This window comes from Mustela nigripes, chromosome 1 (assembly GCF_022355385.1).
Source record: "Mustela nigripes isolate SB6536 chromosome 1, MUSNIG.SB6536, whole genome shotgun sequence".
NCBI classification, from domain to species: domain Eukaryota; kingdom Metazoa; phylum Chordata; class Mammalia; order Carnivora; family Mustelidae; genus Mustela; species Mustela nigripes.
Window position 1 is genome coordinate 67,528,952 of NC_081557.1, and position 18,569 is coordinate 67,547,520.

General features: G+C 43.7%; 1 long non-coding RNA gene across 1 annotated transcript; it reads right to left on the bottom strand.

The window, feature by feature from the left end:
- Positions 1-6,934: 6,934 nt before the first annotated feature.
- LOC132012114 (uncharacterized) lies at positions 6,935-8,689 on the bottom strand. Its single transcript, XR_009402532.1, has 3 exons — positions 8,640-8,689; positions 7,279-7,385; positions 6,935-7,140 (listed from the first exon to the last, which is right to left on the bottom strand). It is a non-coding gene; the product is annotated as an uncharacterized LOC132012114 (long non-coding RNA).
- Between the last annotated feature and the right edge of the window lie 9,880 nt (positions 8,690-18,569).

Below are 18,569 nucleotides of genomic sequence, written 5' to 3' on the forward strand. Positions count from 1 at the left end.
CAGAATTTATACGTTGAAGTCCTAACCCCCAGAACCTCAGAATGTGACTGTATCTGGAGATGAGGTCTTTAAAGATGTAAGTAAGTTAAAATGAAGTCATTAGGGGCACCTGGGTGACTCAGTGGGTTAAAGCTTCTGCCTTTGGCTCAGGTCATGATCCCAGGGTCCTGGGATCAAGCCCCACATTGGGATCTCTATTCGGCAGGGAGCCTGCTCCCTCTCTCTCTCTCTGCCTGCCTCTCTACCTACTTGTGATCTCTCTCTGTCAAAAAAAGAAAAAGAAAAAAAAATCTTTAAAATGATCCAATATGGCTGCCGTCATTGTGAGAAGAAATTAGGATACAGATACAGAAGGAAGACCATGTTAGTTAGACACAGGGAGAAGACAGCCATGTACAGGACAAGGAGAGAGGTCTCAGGAAAAAACAAACAAACAAACAAAAAACCTTGCTGACACTTGATTCCAGAATTACAAAACGGTAAGAAAATAAACATCTGCTACATAAGCCACCCCGGTGTGGTACTTGGCTATGGGAGTCTAGCAAAGCAATGTATCCTCTAAGGGGAGAGAATAGATTTCCCAAAGGGTGATGGTTTTATGACTTGGGAGCTTTGAAGAAGAATGGGTTCCCTGAGAGGGGTATGGTCCACCTAGGGATGGCGAATGCAGCTGGGCATAGGGATATGCTTCTGAGTGTTCCCTTGTGAGGAGCAGACTTTGTTCATGCTTTTCCATTGCCTTCCTGGATACTCACTTAGCAGTTTTTCTTTAAGATCTTTTTCCCTTTGCACCCTATTTATTATAATTCCCTTTAGTTATACCAGCTCTTTGGTAATTTCTGACACACCCACTCATTGGCCCCTGGGTGATGGTGCTATGGGTAAGAAAAGGTTGGACAGTGTGGGGTTTGTGCTGCCCACTCGTATGCCCACAAAGGGGGAGCATCCTACTGAGAGGACTGTCTGTACCCCCAGGGGGGCAGGCTGACAGCCCAGTGAGAGGTGACCCCCACCAGGGCTGAGAGGCAGTGAGGAAGGGTGGGTGACACGGAAATGATGATCTGGGTGACTCGGGGGCATGACTGGAGGGAAGCAACCTTCAGGGAACCAGCCTGACTTTGGGGTCACAAGTGTGAGTTGTAGATGTGGCGGGGGGGAGGAGCAGTTCTAACAAGCCTTTTCAAAAGTGGGTTAAAATTCCTGGAAAGTGATAATTAACCTGAATTGCTTTTGTATGAATGTCACTTTTCTTTTCTTTTCTTTTTAAAGATTTTATTTATTTATTTGACAGAGAGAAATCACAAGTAGATAGAGAAGCAGGCAGAGAGAGAGAGGGAAGCAGGCTCCCTGCTGAGCAGAGAGCCCGATGCCGGACTCGATCCCAGGACCCTGAGATCATGACCTGAGCCGAAGGCAGCAGCTTAACCCACTGAGCCACCCAGGCGCCCCTGAATGTCACTTTTCATCTGGAATGGAAGGAGCTAGATTAAATGTGGATCACTTCTCCTATGAGCCTGCCAGGCTGCGGCATGGAGGTTCCCAGGGGACAGCTGTGTTTAGCAGGTGACAAGGACGCCTGAGGCATGTTTGTTCCCCAGGAACCGTGTGGGTAGCTTGGGCAGTTATGGGTGGTCAGTGGGGTCCACTGGAAGCTCTCCACTGAAGCCCATCTTGACTCGCTAACACAGGACGGATGGAGAAGCATCTGCTCCACACGCACCCAGGCAATCTCCACAGCCCTCGCCACGACTGCTAGGGAATTCATGAAGATTTCTTCTGGCTCTCACTGTCCCCCAGTTCTTTCTTTCCATTTTCAACTGCAATAAAATCTGGGTAATCTCCTATGACTCTGTCCCTCCATAAACCATATCTTTTTGGTCCTCCACTTTTCAGGAAAAAGAGGCAATTCCCTGGTAAACAAGCTACGATTGGGAATTTATTTATTTATTATTTATATATTAATCATTTTTTTCAGGGCACAAAGGAGAACAGAAGGAAGACCTCACTTTACAAAGCTTTAACTTGACGGAGTGGTTTTTTACCTGGTAGCTCATGGGCTTCACCCCAGTCCTCCAAGATAGCAAGGTCAGATATAACCTCCAATTGTAATTAAGGAAATGGGGTTTGGAGAAATTGACTGATCTGTCCGTGGTTACAAAGTGGTAAACGGAGCCTCAGACCAGCCTTGTGACTTCACGTTCCACACTCTTTAATATTGTATTGACATTTCTTGAGGGCCTACGCTATGCCAGGCTTCACACAGAGGAATGTGATTTATTGTCTCATTTAATTCTCTGCAATTCCGATTGTTAAAAACATCTCCAGTTCGCCTCCAAACATTGACCTGCAAGGTGAGCAATGTTGGAAGAGTGTGCCAGGTTAAGTCCTTATTCAGTAGCTTCCCTTCTGAGAAGAGAAAAGGTCCAGGGAAAAGAAACAATGCTAATTATAGTGATTCCTGGGTTGGAATCTGGAAATCCGTTCTGGGCTTAGGATATTGAAGTTGACATGGAGTTGGTCCCTCCTTTGAAGAGTTTAGACCACTGCTGAGCAGTAGAACTTCCTGTGACAGTGGAACGGTCCAGTTCTTTAGCCACTAGCCGCATGTGGCTGTCAAGTACTTGAAATGGGGCTAATTGGAACAAACAACTAAATTTTAAATTTTTATTTAATGGCTATTGCTTTACACATAAACAGCCCCACATGACTTGTAGCTGCCATATTGGATGGCACAGGACTCTAGATTATCAAATCGGACAGACTTGAATTCAAATCCCACATCTGCATGATCTAAGTTCTTTGAGCACCAGTATCCTAAAATGGGCAAAATAAGATCTACTTGGGACTGGCTCGGTTGGAGGAGCTATCACAGTTGGAAGAGAATGTAACTCTCAATCTCAGGGGGATGAGTTTGAGCCCCACATTGGGTGTAGAGATGACTTAAATCAATAAACTTTAAAAAAAAAAAAGAGAGAGAGAGAGAGAGAGATTTACTTAACAGACAACCGGTGTGAAATGTCTATGAGGAGGCCTAACACCTAGTAGGTGCTTTTTATTTGTTCCAGTTGTATTCTCTTGGTTGATGTCTCTGATCCCTTTATGAAGGCAGGGACTCTACCTTATTTACATATGCATCCGTTGCAATTAGCACAGTACACATAGGAGGTGCTCAATAAATACTTCTTGAAATGAACTGAATAAAGGATGGGCAAGACATCCTGAAGAAAGGCCAATAAAAGGAGGTTGGTGCCCACTGCCCCCTTGTCCCCTTAAGCATTTTTCCTGAATTTCACTTGGAGATAACCCCATCTGCCTGCATTGGAAGATATTACCAGAGACAAGGAAAATTTGTGTTAGTGCTACTGTACGAGTGTACTCAAAGATGTTGTTCACTGGGTTGAACTGAAATTTTATGAAGATGTTCAGAATAAATCTCTTTTTTAGGGTACACTATAACTACTTGAGTGGTAATATTCTGCTTTATCCCATGACATTCTTGTTAACTTACAACAAGGAAGTTTTCATGCTTGTATTGGCTGCCAAAGAGGTCTGAAACATAAAAAAAAAAAAAGTAGGATAAACTTATTATTAAACAGTATGTTAGTTATGTTTTTAGATAGTAAGTTGACTAATACAGCTTTGTGTCCAAATTAAAATGCATAGACTATCAAACAGTTAATCTGAAAAGAATTATAATGAATACACTGTTTTCCTGGTGTTTTGAAACTTCTGTTTGCCACTCTGTTCTGTATTTATTGTCTTTTTTTTTCAGGTTAACAATTGGACCCACTGGTTGAAATTCAGAAATACGTCATTCACAAAGGAGTCCAGATGTTGAACATGTTATTAGACAGTGTAACTGATGGACCACATGAACAGCAGCTTGCTCTGTGTTTCCAGTCTGTGAACATCCTCTGGAAAGCTTGGAACCAAATCTGACCTTCAGATCCAGTCAGGGATTATTTTGTGGAAAAGAACAGGACCTACCCACGCTAGCTGAACTAAGGGAAGGTTTTGCAAGGAAATATCATACTGACGTTGAGAACTGTCTCTGTCCCGGGGGAGAGGCTCCAGTTAGCTCTATCTGGCTAACCTTTTGCCCACCCTGCTGCCCGATTTCCTCAGCAGACCTGGAGCTGTTACAGCTGACCACACAGCAGAGAGAAAGGGAAGAGGAGCCTTAGCTGGTTTACCCTTGAGTAATGTCTCCTACAGAGTACTGTCTTTTTATATTTTAGGAGTCCTTATAAGCTATCTTAAACACTTTCAGGAAAAGATGGGAGAGAGATGTGGTAAGCGAGGCTGAGTATGTTCTGGAAAAAATATACAATCATCGTTTATTTGACAAATGTTTATTGAGTGTCTACACGACATAATGGGGTAAGAAATAGTTCTAGTGGGCGCCTGAGTGGCTCAGTGGGTTAATCCTCTGCCTTCGGCTCAGGTCATGATCTCAGGGTCCTGGGATCGAGCCCCACATCGGGTCCCGCATCGGGCTCTCTGCTCAGCGGGAATCCTGCTTCCTCCTCTCTCTCTCTGCCTGCCTCTCTGCCTACTTGTAATCTCTCTCTGTCGAATAAATAAATAAAATCTTAAAAAAAAAAAAAAAGAAATAGTTCTAGTAAACCTAGTGAAAATTTAGTCCTGGTGCCAACTTCAGCACAAGTCAAAATTGGCCAACAACTCCTCTTCAGCCTCTGTGTTTTGGGGCCTATAGATAAAAGCCAGCATTCAGGGTGATGATCCAGGCACCCAAAGATCTCTACCACCCAGAAAGATAAGCTTCAGTGTCCCTGGAATTGTCTGAGGGTGGGAAAATGAACTTATCCAGCTGGAAATAAGTGTCAATGTGATCTAGACAATAGGGGCGCCCGGGTGGCTAGGTCGGTTAGGCGGCTACCTTCAGCTTAAGTCATGATCTCAGGATCCCGGGATGAAGCCCCGCATTGGACTCCCAGCTCAGTGGGAAGCCTGCTTCTCCCTCTTACTGTACATCTTCCTCCACTTGTTCTGTCTCTCAAATAAATAAATAAATAAATAAATAAGGTCTTTGGAAAAAAAAAAAGATCTGGACAAAAGAGGTTTTATAGCTAATTTTAAGTTAACCTCTTAATAAACAGAACACTCCATTCCCCCATCTAGTCCTTAATGTAAAAAATTCACATTCGCGAAAGTGGATAAGAAAAAAAGAACAACAAAAAGGAACCCCATGGAGGAAGATCTGGTTAATTGCTGCCTGTGTGAACTACATGTCCCCATTAAACTATGTTAAGGTATTTCAAAATAGGGAAACACCAAACAGCCTACTGTGTTCATGCATCTGACTGAGGAACTTCAGGAAAATCTTACAGGGGACAACTGCATTGTAATTATAATGATGGTTAACACACTGGGCACTATGATACTAGATTCTTAGTATATAATAGCTTATGTAAATAAGATGCATATACATACATACATGTATATACACATACACATATACACATATGTAAATGTCATATACATATAACTCTGAGCTTTAAGGGTTGTTATCACCCCTATTTTGTAGATGAGAAAACCGAGTCTCAAAGAGTGAATAAAGCCTATTGATTACCCAACCCAATTTATGTTTAAGAACTTTTTGTGGCCTACTAAGTCAATGTCTAAAAAGCAGGAAATAAAATTGAAAGTGAATTAGGTAATTTACTCAGTAGTTGTCTGGAGACCCCACCCAGATAATTCTGGCCCAGAAATGGATTTTGGAAGGCCTGAATTATTCATTCCCCTAAGTGGGTTTTAATTTAAATCAGCAACACCCTCCACCCCCAAAACATGCAGAGAGGTGACAGCCACTTAGAAAAATCCGTAAGGAGTCTGACTCTCGAGTTCAGTTGTGGAAATAAGCCAAAAGGCTTTTTAACTCAAGCACACATGAGGTGGGGTAGCAAAATCGTATTGAGTCAAGATTAAATCTGACAAGTGGGAAGATCATCTACTAAAGGAAATCATTCAAAGATCACAGCAGAATTGCTTGTTAAAAGCGACCATAAACCGTGGTGCAAATATTGATGTTTATGAACATTTTTATTATTGTCATTTTAAATGGGTGGCTTAGCAGGCTATTCATTTGTTCTGGGGACCCCCCCCCAACTTGCCTCTAATGAGTTAACCTTATAAAATCACTGAAATCAGATCATACTGTAAAAAATGGGCTGAGCAGACCTGTGAGGGCTTCTCCACGAAGCCAACAAACGAGAAATGCTGTATCATTGGGTGGGGACAGTGTCATGGGCAGAAGGCTTAAGTTGCCTTCGGCAAGAATATAAGATTGGGGTGCCTGGGTGGCTCAGTGGGTTAAAGCCTCTGCCTTCAGCTCAGGTCATGATCCCAGATTCCTGGATCGAGCCCCACATCGGGCTCTCTGCTCAGCAGGGAGCCTGCTTTCTCCTCTCTCTCTGCCTGCTTCTCTGTGATCTCCGTCTGTCAAATAAGTAAATAAAATCTTAAAAATAAAAAATATATATATATAAGATTAGGTAGTTTTGGAGCACCAGAAGAGAAAGCATTTATGTTTTCAGCTCGGCTCTCACCAGCGTGGACAACACTACTGTCCCCTGCATTCCCTTCTACTTTCCAGTTGAGAGATTCTGTTGTTGTTGTTGTTTAAGATTTTATTTATTTGACAGAGAGAGAGGGAGAGAGTACAAGCAGGGGGAGGGTCAGAGGGAGAAGCAGGAGCCTGATGTGGGGCTCGACCCAGGACCCTGAGATCATGACCAGACCTAAAGACAGACGCTTAACTGACTGAGCCACCCAGACGCCCCCGGACATGATTGTCCATCATCACATCTTCCTCCAAAACACACACACTCACACACTCATAAACCAAAACACAGATGCTAATGCCCTGATTTTAATTAATTCCACTATTGGGAATTTTGCTTTTCTTCCTTCTCAGACGCGGTGCTCTGGCTTTTTACTTCATCTCTCATCAGGAGCATCACTAAGAGACGCACCGGAAAGGAGAACAGACACAGCCGGTGGATGTCCACTGCCTGGAGCAAAAAGAAGCCCCTCCCATGGGACACCTATGGTTGGCAGTAGGCATGGTCTGGAGCAGGGGAGGACGCAGAACTGGAGACAAGGCGGACCAGCAATGGGCTGAGACAGGAAAGAGGGGACGAATCAGCATCTGGAAAGCTCGGCAGGACAGAAGGAGGAAAGGACTTTTTTTTTTCTGTCTTCAAAATGTACAAAACAATCAAGATATAAGAAAGTTGATCATCTTCCTCCCCTTACCCCCTGACAAATCAATGAACTGGAAATGAATAACGGAATTCCCATCCTCTTAGCCATCCACTGAAGCCTCACACGGTGAAGTGAAATCATGAGCAGAGACTGGTGTCCTGGAATTTAAAAAAAAGCAAAACACAGAGTTCATCTTTGGTTTTCAAACTCCGAAATGGTCACCCTAGCCCCACAAAGGAACATACACACTACAGAGAACTTAAACAGAAGTATCTAGATAGTTATCCTTGTATCATTTAAGTTTCCTATAGCTTGTAACTAGGCAGAAGACATGTTTCAAGTTCTGACAGGGCACTGGCTTGAAAGAGAGACTGAAAGATTCGCCTTTCTGAACAAGGCAAAACTCAAACTGTCCAGAAGATCCACATTATTTTTCTTTCTTACTTTCCTCATATTTCTTTTCTCTTATTTTCCCCTTTCTTTTCTACCTCCATGCCCTCCCTTCTCTTTCCTTTTTTCCACTCTTCCTCTCTTTTTTCCTTTCTTCACAAAAAGCATTAAGTCAGAGCAATGACATAGCATTGCTTTTGCTCTATCCTGGTGTGTGGGAATCAGAAAAACAGAAATGCCATACCTCATTAGAAGACTGTCGGCCCAGGAAAAATGAGATCCAAATAAGAGAACTGGAAGCAGAATACCAGGAGCTACCAGAGAGCCATTTGTAATCACTGAGATGAGAAGGGCTGCATCCTTAGGGAGGGTTTTACTTCATCAGCCGGGGTGAAGGTAACAGACATTCGAGTACATTAACTGAGGTTAGCACCATAAGCGCATGGCCAACCTTATACCAGTTCTCCATAAATAGTATCTCATTAGGATATCTGGGCGGAACAGATATGCAAGGTCTCTAACATTATGCCACTGGTTTGCAAGCCAGTGTGACCCTCGTGTCAAGAGACAACGGTGACCCAGAGAACCCAGATAATTTTTTAGCAAAGTCCAGCTGTGTGGGTTTGAGCATGCATGTGGAAACCTCCACGGGCACAGTCAAGAATACTGGATTAGGGGTAGGGTAAAGTGAACAATGTCTACCGTGTGGAACATCTACGTGAGTAAGCTCTAGTGTCTTGCCCTGGGAAGCTTCAGAGTCCACTGGGAAGGTAACATGTTAAAATGTTAAAATATGTATACACTTATAAACACACACACACACACACACACACACACACACACTACTATAAATGCAACAATAAGGCTAAGAACATAGATGGAAGAATTCACTCTGCTTCAATGAGCAGAAACAGCTTCCTAAGCAGCTATGATCCCTGCTTAACTCTCCGATCCCAGCTCTGGGCAGTCACCCAACCAAATGCTGACGTCATTTCTGCCAGCACAGCACGGAGACGCCTCACCTCTGAGAACTCCAGCCTGTCCCTGATCCTGGCAGCTGAGGGCCCCTTGGTCTCTTGCAGTTCCCCAGCCCTTTCCCTTTTAGCCTATTTCTAACCAGGATTACCCATTCATTCCTGAGCTCCTGCCCGGACTCTGGGGACATCTGATGTGTGACCCTTCCTGCCCCCTGATAGCTACCCTCACAGGTTTTAGGCTCATCCCCCACCTAGCGTTCTGGTCAACGCCCAGATTTCAAATACTTCCCATTTGACCCTCCTTTTGACCTGATGGAGTCATAGTTTATGGCTTGTTGGGTGAAATGTCAAGATTCCACATTCTTGCCCCGGTTAAGTGAGTTATACGATGATAAGGGCCAAATGGGGCAATGTGCTATGATTGGTTATCCCTGTCCAGGTGAAATTACCCAACCATCCCAAGATGGGGCATCTAGAAAAAGGTCTCTGTGGCTTTAAGACATCAACCAAGGAGTCACCACTTCCCAGTGAGCCTCTGCCTCTTCTGGTTAGAAGATGAACTAACAACGGAGGAGGTCAACAAGGATTGCTTATCTTGAACTACCTTGAAGAGCTCCAAAACTGGGAGCTACAGCAAGCTCGGCTTATTAAAGTCTGATTGTGTGGCTTGGTTCTGCGTGAGAAAGGAACAGCAGAGAGCTAACAAGGCAGACAGTCCTTCTCTTTCTCCTGATGTTTATGCCAGATATAAAAATACTGCTCCCACTTTGCAAGGAGGATGCTGAGGGAATATTGCCAGTCCCCCCACTGCAGGGGAAGCCACTAACCTGGAGGTCGCAGCTGACTTATCTTCATAGACAGATGCGTGGGCCAATACCTGCTACATAGTAATAGCTTGACTAATGTTTGATGAACAAATGATTAGGACTCTCTTCTACTCCATTTCGAATCTTCCAGTTAAGTATTCCTTCAATTAACACTCATCAAACTGACTTCAGATGTCATTAACAGAGGTTTGGGGGCCTTCCTGAAACGCTGGCTTGGGAGACCCAAAATATTTAACTAAAGCAATGATTCTTCTTCTGCTTAGGAAGCATATCATCTTTGCCCCAAAATAAATTAATTTGGACCCAATTTACTCTGGCTCTTAAGGTCTCCTTTTCTAAGGTTGGGGTCACTGAGCTGTGACTCTCAGATAATAGTCTGGTATTTAGAAGTTGGAGTCTCATGTTCAGCTAAGGTCAAGAGCGAACAACTGAATGGAATTGACTGAGATTTTTCCATTTGGACAAATTTCAAACAATGATGTAAAAATTATATTGTGTTTCTACTAACATGGTAGGAATATTAATGGGGAGATACCAGACTCTCTTCTCTTTCTGTCTCTCTAAGGAGTAATTCTGAAGCACTTAATTGGAATCTCGAATCACAACAATGATGTGGACATGGCTTTGGAAATGGAACAGTGCCTGAGAATCACTTTACCTGGGATTCAAATGCATCCCCCTCTTCCATGACGCCCAGACAGTGTTACGTGTGTACAGGGACCCACTGGCTCCAGGGAGCCAGGACCCAATCCCAGGGGGAAAATATGTTCTATTTTCCTCAAAATGTGAATCTACCCTCTCAGATCATGCCCAGATCCAGGGAGTTAATAAGGTGTTTTTCTAAATCTCCAAGCAATCTTTCAGTCACACTACAGTCTAGCCTAAATGATCACTTCTGGGACGCCTGGGTGACTCAGTCAGTTAAGCGTCTGCCTTTGGCTGAGGTCATGATCCCGGGGTCCTGGGATCCAGCCCCACATCTGGCTCCCCACTTGGCGGGGAACCTGCTTCTCCCTCTCCCTCTCCCCCAGCTTGTGGTCCTTCTCTTGCTGTGTCCCTCTCTGTCAAATAAGTAAATAAAGTCTTATAAAATAAAATAAATAAAGTCTTATAAAATAAAATAAAATGCAGATGGATATTGGCTCCATTGCAAAGATTCTGATTTAGTTGATCTGGGATAGGACCTAAACAGCAATATTTTTTAAAAGTTTCCAATGTGAGTCCAGGATTGAAAAGATAACTGTTCTAGAACAAGGGCAGATATATTATTGTGGAAAGAGCAATAAAGAAGTGGTCAGAAGATGGTTTTGCCTTCCAGCTCTGCCACTTTCAGCATGACCTTGGATACATCATATAAATTGTCCAAAATTGAAATTGGAGATTATTTGGCTTAAAGGGGAGTCCTAAAGATCAAAAAAAAGGGTAATGTAGGTGAAAGCACTTTCGAAACCAAAAAGCACTGTTCAATTTTAACTCACCATCCTGAAGAAAACAAAATCTGGGGTCAGCAGTATGGTTGCGCTACGACCCTTCCCAAGATCGTCCAGCCTCTGGGGTGGGTTGGAGAGTTTGCACAGGGAAATACAGAGGAACATGGTTTTGACTGTAACAAGACTGCCCACTTTCTGCAAATGAGAAAAGAGAAAGTTTTTCTCCGGGTCAAAAATGCATCACACCTCAAAGCAAATTGAAGCAGCAAATTCCTCATCAACCCAAACAACAATTTATCTGATATATGAACAGCTGTTGGTACTTTCTTTTTTGCAATACAGTTTCTGCTTCCCAAATTTGGCTTCATCCAGCTCCCACAATACTCTCCCACCAACAGGTCTTTGACCTAGATCAGAATAGTTCACTATTCTAATCACACAGGCCCTGGGTGTTGAGTTTAATTTCGCTGCCTGTGGGGTAGGATGCTGGGAAGTTTTCAAATCTTTAGCCCCTGGCACAGGCGAACCAGTCTGAATGTTAGCCAAGAAACGTGTTGAGATGTGAGTCATCCTTGTGTCCACAAAAATCCCCCTCATTACTTCTGTAATAAGGAAAAACGATAAACGTCTCATTTCAACACAACTTTGTGGAGGGTCTTTAATATCAAGGAAGATGAATTGAGGAGTTGGCACTGTACGATCTCCCAACGTTTTTTGAGACAGTGGTACTCAATCTTGGTCCCATCACTTGGGGATTTGGTAGAAATCAGAATCTTGGGACGCTTGGGTGGCTCAGTTGGTTAAGTGTCTGCCTTTGGCTTAGGTCATGATTTCAGGGTCCTGGAATTGAGTTCCCCATTAGGCTCAGGTCATGATTTCAGGGTCCTGGAATTGAGTTCCCCATTAGGCTCTTTGCTCAGTGGGGAGCCTGCTTCTCCCTCTGCCTGCTGCTCTCCCTGCTTGTGCGTGCTTTCTCTCTCTCTGGCAAATAAATTAATAGCATCTTAAAAAAAAAATGACAACAAATTAGAATCTCAGACCCCCCACCTCAGACTTAGAGACTCTGAATCGATGTTTTAACCTGCATTTCCTACACGTGACTCCTATGACACGAAGTAGGAGAAGCCCTGCCTGACAGAATGGGCTCATCAAATCCTCACAGACCAATGTGGCCATTTTTTCCTAACTCAGTTGACGCAACCAAGACTCAGACCGGGGCAATTCTAGGCCTCGGCCAGGACCACACAGTTACTGACTGACAAGCCGAGACTGTCCCAGCTCTGCTGATTCTGACAGCAGAGCTCTTTCCACATCACGACACAGGTCTAGTTGGGGGATTGGTTTGTTTTTTTAACCATCATTGAGGCCATGGGTCTGTCACTCATTTTCCATCCTCTTTTGGTCCAAACATCATCTTCTCAGGGATTGTTCTTCATGGAGAGACTGCAAGTAGAAGTGAAAAGGAGACGTTGTCGGGGACACAGCATCCAGAAAATAAAGATGTCAAAAACTAAGACTTTCACTGATCATGACCTTTAGAAGAAAGTTGGGGAAAGGCTTCAGTCTATGGATTTCTGGTAACCCTGGAAACCTGCACCTCTATAGAACAAGGATAAAAATCCTCAAAGGACTGGGATGAAGATTAGTAACATAATTAGATAGAAGGCAGATGGAACCCTTTGAGAAAACAATCAAGACACACACAGATGCAGAATACCAATATAGAAAATAGCCCCACCATCTCCCCCACCCCCCGCCCCTGCAGCAAAATGGTGGCCAGGTCCCACCTGGTGCCAGACATGGCTGGGGTGGGGGGGTCGGGCTTCGATAGGTGACCTCATCCCCACCATCTTGCATTTTCTTCAAATGGGAAATAAGAGACCTGCCCTGTCCATCACAGACCTTTTGAATATTAACTATGTTAATCCAGGTGAAAGTTCTTGGGAGTTCATGATTTTCTCAGCATGGAGCTTGATAATATGTAGGGCATTTTTTTTTTTTAAGATTTTATCTATCTATTTGACACACAGAGAGAGAAAAGGCAAAAGCAGACAGAGCATCACAAAGAGGGGGAGGGAGAAGGAATTTCCTTACTGAGCAGAGAGCCCTACATTGGTCTTGATCCCAGGACCCCAGGACTATGACCTGAGCCAAAGGTGGATGCCCAACCAACTGAGCTACCCAGGCATCCCCTAATTACTAGTTTTTTCTTGACCATGCAGGTGCAGACACTTGGAACTCGCACTGTCTTGCTGAAAATGGCCCTGTGTTATACAGAAACCATTGGCTTCTGGGCTGCCAGAATTGTGTGTCATGCTAGATGCTAACAAATCCTAGAGGGTACCACAAACACAGGTTGTTTAGAAGAGACTGGGAATAATCCAGACAAGTCCCCCTATCAAAAAGTCACCCCAACTGGCAAGCCACCTTACCTCACAATCCCCTCCTAGGGCAGTGTTTGCATAGTCAAAGCAATGTCTTTGGGAAGCTTTGAAATGGAACTATTCCGAGAAAAGGTTAACATATTCGCTAGTCTTTTGCACTTTAGTTTGAATTAGTCTAGCCATAGCTTCCGCAGCTGATGCTCTTAAATTTCTCAACCAAGGGAACTGAATGGTAATTTCGATAGTGGAGAAGAGAGAAAATTTGGGGGGCTGACACCCTATCTTGAGAGGCAGACCTGAGTAGTGGGGTGCAGGAGGGCACCAGGTGTCTCACAGGAGGGGAAAGTCCCAAATTAGTGAGGTGCACACTAAATAGAAGTACGCAGACAGTGCTGAACAAAATTCACTCCATGCTTCTTCTCAAGGTCTAAAACAAGAATTGGATCCTGTGTTCCTTTACCTGATCTGATTCCCTACTTGGGCCAATTATTTGCTTTCTCCTCTTTGTAGCAGAGTCTGGCTTGATACTGCTTCAGATCATGGGAAAACAAACAAAGCTCATTTAACAGTCCTGACTGTTGCTCTCAGTAAATCATTGCTTATCACCGACCAGAAATTATCTGCAAGGCTTGCCTAACTGTACCATCGTTTTATCAAAAGTCCTTTGAAGTGAGTTAGAAGGCTTTTGTCCAAAAAAAAAAAAAAAAAGCATTCAGGTTTCTTAAAAAGATCCTCTAAGGCTGTAGGCCTGGGGAGTATTCTAGAACCCTTTACTACTGTAGCATGCTGCCTCAGTTTCCCCCAGGGTGATCAGTGTCTGGAGAGCTAAAGAGACAGTGCGAATCTAAGTAAACACAGAATGCATCACTCACACTTCCCCGATGGACCCTAATGGCTTCTGCCCCCCAGGTCTGCACGTTTTTGAACCTCTAAACCAGCCAGCCTCCCTGTGTCCCAGCCAGTCACCGGTCAGTGGATACAAACAACCCACGGTATCCATAGCGATCACACTTGACCTGACCCTTGCTCCAAATCCCCTTGTTCCTCCAGTTCCGGTGGTTTCTAGCCTTGTTGGTCTTCCCTCCCAATTCTGGCCTTAATCTCATCAGCTGCACTTGACCTCTGAATTTAGATCCCAAATTTGATTTTCAGAATGCTTTACTCCTTGCAATAGATTTGATGTACTCATCACCTAATATTCTGATTCTTCTCCCTGAAAGGGAACTGTAAAAGCCTGCCCTGTGGAACTCCAGAGTAGCTGTGGGCTCACTTAGCCTATGAAGAGTGGTCAGGAGTGACCCTAGAAACATTTCCCTCTGTCTCAATGACAGGAAATGGTCCAGGGAGAGGCAACTCCATCAGCCTGGCCCCCAGATGGAGGTGTGGGATGGGGCAGCAGCAGACCCCCGTAGCATACAGAAGCGAGAAACAAACATTTGTTACCATAAACATTGAGATTTGTGAGTCTTATTTTTTACTGTAGTATAACTGATTCACACCTCCTTGGATTCCTACCACTTACAGAAACTTTAGACAGGCTACCAGACAGACTGCCAGACTTGGCTCTAGCATCAGCTCACTGTGATGTTCAGAAAAGGAAGACAGATCCATCAGCTGGGGAAAAGAAACACTTACTCAATATACGCTTGCATTCTACGACAATGATTCAGTGCCTGGGGAGCAGTATTGTAACATTCTAAATCCCTAGATTTCATCTGTTTCTCTGGGTTTAAGTCCCTTAACAAAATCTCTGCCCGGAATCTAGCACCCTTCTTGATACCAGGACCCCACTTTGGGTAAACAAAGGTGGGATCTCATGGCCTGGGTCTCTTTCAGGCTTTGTAAGAGGAAATCACCCACCTGGCCTTGCCCAGACCATCCAATGTCTAGAACATTGCCAAACTCTACACAATGCTACAAAGATGAATTCCTAACCACCCAACAGTAATCATTAGAGGTGTTAACCTTCCATGTCAAATTTTCTTCATGTATAGATTTTCCTTTCTTCTCTTTATCATTTTCTCAACCATGAATATAAGGTGGCCAGTTCATAAGATTACTGCTCTAGGATCCGACAAACATACGTCTTGATGATACTACATTCCCCCAGTTTTACACTGGGAACACCCATACGCTCCTGGAGCTCCACTCCTCGTAAGTTTGGGGTAACTGTCGGAGACTCACCGGTGGTGTGTCGGACACTGAGTGAAGAGGCATTCCCCAAATAGGGGCTGCTTGCTGTTACCACATTTTCCAAGCCCTCATTTCCTCCTTATTGATAAGATAAGTTCCAAGAAGATGTCTTTTAAGGAGGCATTTCCTTCACTAAGTGAATGTGTTAAAATGATGTATTTCTGTATCTTCCCTCTTACCCTCAGGGTCCCAAGGTCCTGGAATCAAGACCCAGGCTGGGCTCCCTGTTCAGTGCAGAGTCTGCTTCTCCCTTTCCTAACCCCCACCTCAAGCCCCAGCTCATGCTCTCGCTCACTCTCAAATAAATAAAAAAATCAATAATAAAATGGAGTCATCAAAAATATTTATTAAAAAAAAAGTGGAGAGTGTATAAGCTACTCTTTAGAAAGAAAAACAAGTTCTGTTAAAATTGGAAGGGAGAGCTTCTGCAACTTTGTGGCTAGTTTTTGTCCATTGTTCTTTAACTCTGCCATGTCCCAAGGGTTCAGCAGTTGGACAGACCAATTCTGCTGTGCTGGCTGATTTTTATTGTGTTCAGAGTGTACACAATTTATTAGCAGGAATTACAGCCATCCAGTGATTTAAATTATACATGAAATCATAATAAAAATTTAAAAAGGTAACCAACATGCATGCATTCAATTTTGTAGATTGTGAAAAATAAGCTTTTGGTTTGGTTCTTAAATAGATCCCAGATCTTACCTGGCCTCAGTGTCTGTCTGGTCTCTAAGCAAAGCCCTGCTTTGGCACATGTGTTCAACTATAGTGGGACTCTTCCTTGCTCTCTCCCAAAGCTCAGGAGGGGTTCCAGAAGCTTCCAGGGATCTGGGTCCATCTAGGTGGGACATATCTTTATTATCAGCAGCCAAGCCCTTGTTTTGAAGTGCTTTGGAACTACTAAGGTAGTTTTAGTTCTCTCCCCAAAAGCACATCCAGAAAGCCAAGTGCCCTGCTCTGTAAATTGTGTTCTGTATGACCACATGCCTCAAAATCCCTGGGATGGGTGGACTTAAATGCTGGTTTCTGGGCCCTTCCCTAGATGGGCTGGATCAGAACTTCAGAGATGGTAGTACAAGAATCAGTATTCTTAGTAAGTACGCCAGGAAAATCTTTGGCACATAAAATTGTGTATCTGTTAAGAGCCTGGGTTCTAGAGTCAGGTGGGACTTAGTTTGAAATCTTACTAACTGTGTGACCGGAGGCACCTTCTTAATCTCCTTAGACCCCAATGCTCAGACATCTGAAAAACTACCCCGCAGTGTGGAAAGATCAAATGAAGGAGGTTAAAAAGAAAGCAGCCTTCTCCAACTCCATGTGCCTAGGAATCACCCAGGGATCTTTCTAAAATGCAAATTCTCATTCAGTAAATGTGGTTTGGAGCCTGAGATTCTGATTTTTTTAGCAAGCTCTCCAGAAAAGCCAGTGTGGCTGTGGCTGGTCCTTGGTCCATAATTTGAGTAATTAGCAGACACAGTAAATCTTGAGTGCATGTTAACTATGCGTGACAGTCATCTCTGCTGATTCATCGTTTCACTTTCTAGGGTTCCAGCTACCTATAGTCACCTGCGGACTGCCAGTAGGTGACCCTTCTTCTGACCTATCCTCAGAAAGTCAAGAGCTGCTTAACACCAGGTCACAGCACCTACATCCTTCACCTCACTTCATTTCCCCATGTAGGCCTGTTATCGCTACACATCATCACCAGAAGGGCGGGTACTGTACGGTAAGATACTTTGAGAGAGTAAGACCATGTTGCATAACTTGTATTCTGGTATAGTGTTGTAATTTTGTTTTGATTACTTACTGTTGTTAATCTCCTACTGTGCCTAATTTATAAATTAAACTTTCTCCTAGGTACAAAGGATAAAAAGATGAAGCAGTGTTTTGTTTTGTTTTAAATCCTCATCATCTATTATAATTACCCATGGTGATTTTAAAACAATGGGCTTGGATTCAGTATCTTTACAGCAGAGCCTAGGAATCTATGCTTTCAGAGGGCATGGAGTGAGCTAGGATTGAGAAACACTGTATTAAAAGTTGTAAGTATCTTTAGGGCATCTGAGTAGTTCAGTGGGTTGAGCATATGGCTCTTGATTTTTTATTTCAGCTCAGGTTGTGATCTTGGAGTCATTAGATCAAGTCCCACATTGGGCCCCATGCTGAGCGTGGAGCCTGCTTGGGATTCTTTTTCTGCCTCACCCCTGCTCCTCCCCCAGCTTGGAAATGCACTCTCTCTTGAAAAAATATATTTTTTTAAGAGCTTATTTATTTATTTGACAGACAGAGATCACAAGTAGGCAGAGAGGCAGGCAGAGAGAGAAGGGGAAGCAGGCTCCCTGCTGAGCAGAGAGCCCGATTGGGGGCTCAATTCCAGGACCCTGGGATCATGACCTGAGCCAAAGGCAGAGGCTTTAACCCACTGAGCCACCCAGGTGCCCCGAAAAAAAAATTTTTTTAAGTTATAAGTATCTTTGATGAAATTTATTCTGTGTCCACTAAGACAAGTTCAAAATGGTTCCTTGGTAAAAAAAACTCTTACTCACTATTGCTATAGATTGAATGTGTCTGTCTTCCCCCAAATTTATGCATTAAAAATTCTAATTCCTAGGCGATTGTATTTAGAATTGGACATTTGGGAGGTGATCAGATCATGAGGCTGGAGCCCTCATCAATGGGATTAGTGCCCCTTACAAAAGCGACTCCAAAGAGCTCCTTGGCCCTATCTACCATGTGAGGATACAGCAAGAAGACAACTATCTGGCACCAGGAAGAGGGCTCTTACCAGACACCAAATCTGCTGGTATCTTTCTCTGGAATTCCCAGGCTCCAGAACTGTGAGAAATAAGTTTCTGTTGTTTAGAAGCCACACTGTCTATGGTATTTTTTTACAGAAGTCCAAATGGACTAGGACACTATGATGCCAATCTAAAGTGTAGTGCCTGAGTCAAGGCTATTAAAAAAGAAAAGAGGAAACATTGGTCATAGCTCCTAGGCTGTTCAGAAATTCATTATAGAGCCAGTCTTAGTTCCTTTCTTTTTTTTTTTTTTAAGATTTTATATTTTTCATTTAAGAGAGAGACAGAGAGAACACAGCAGAGGGAGAGGCAGAGGGAGAAGAAGACTCCCCACTGAGCCGGGAGC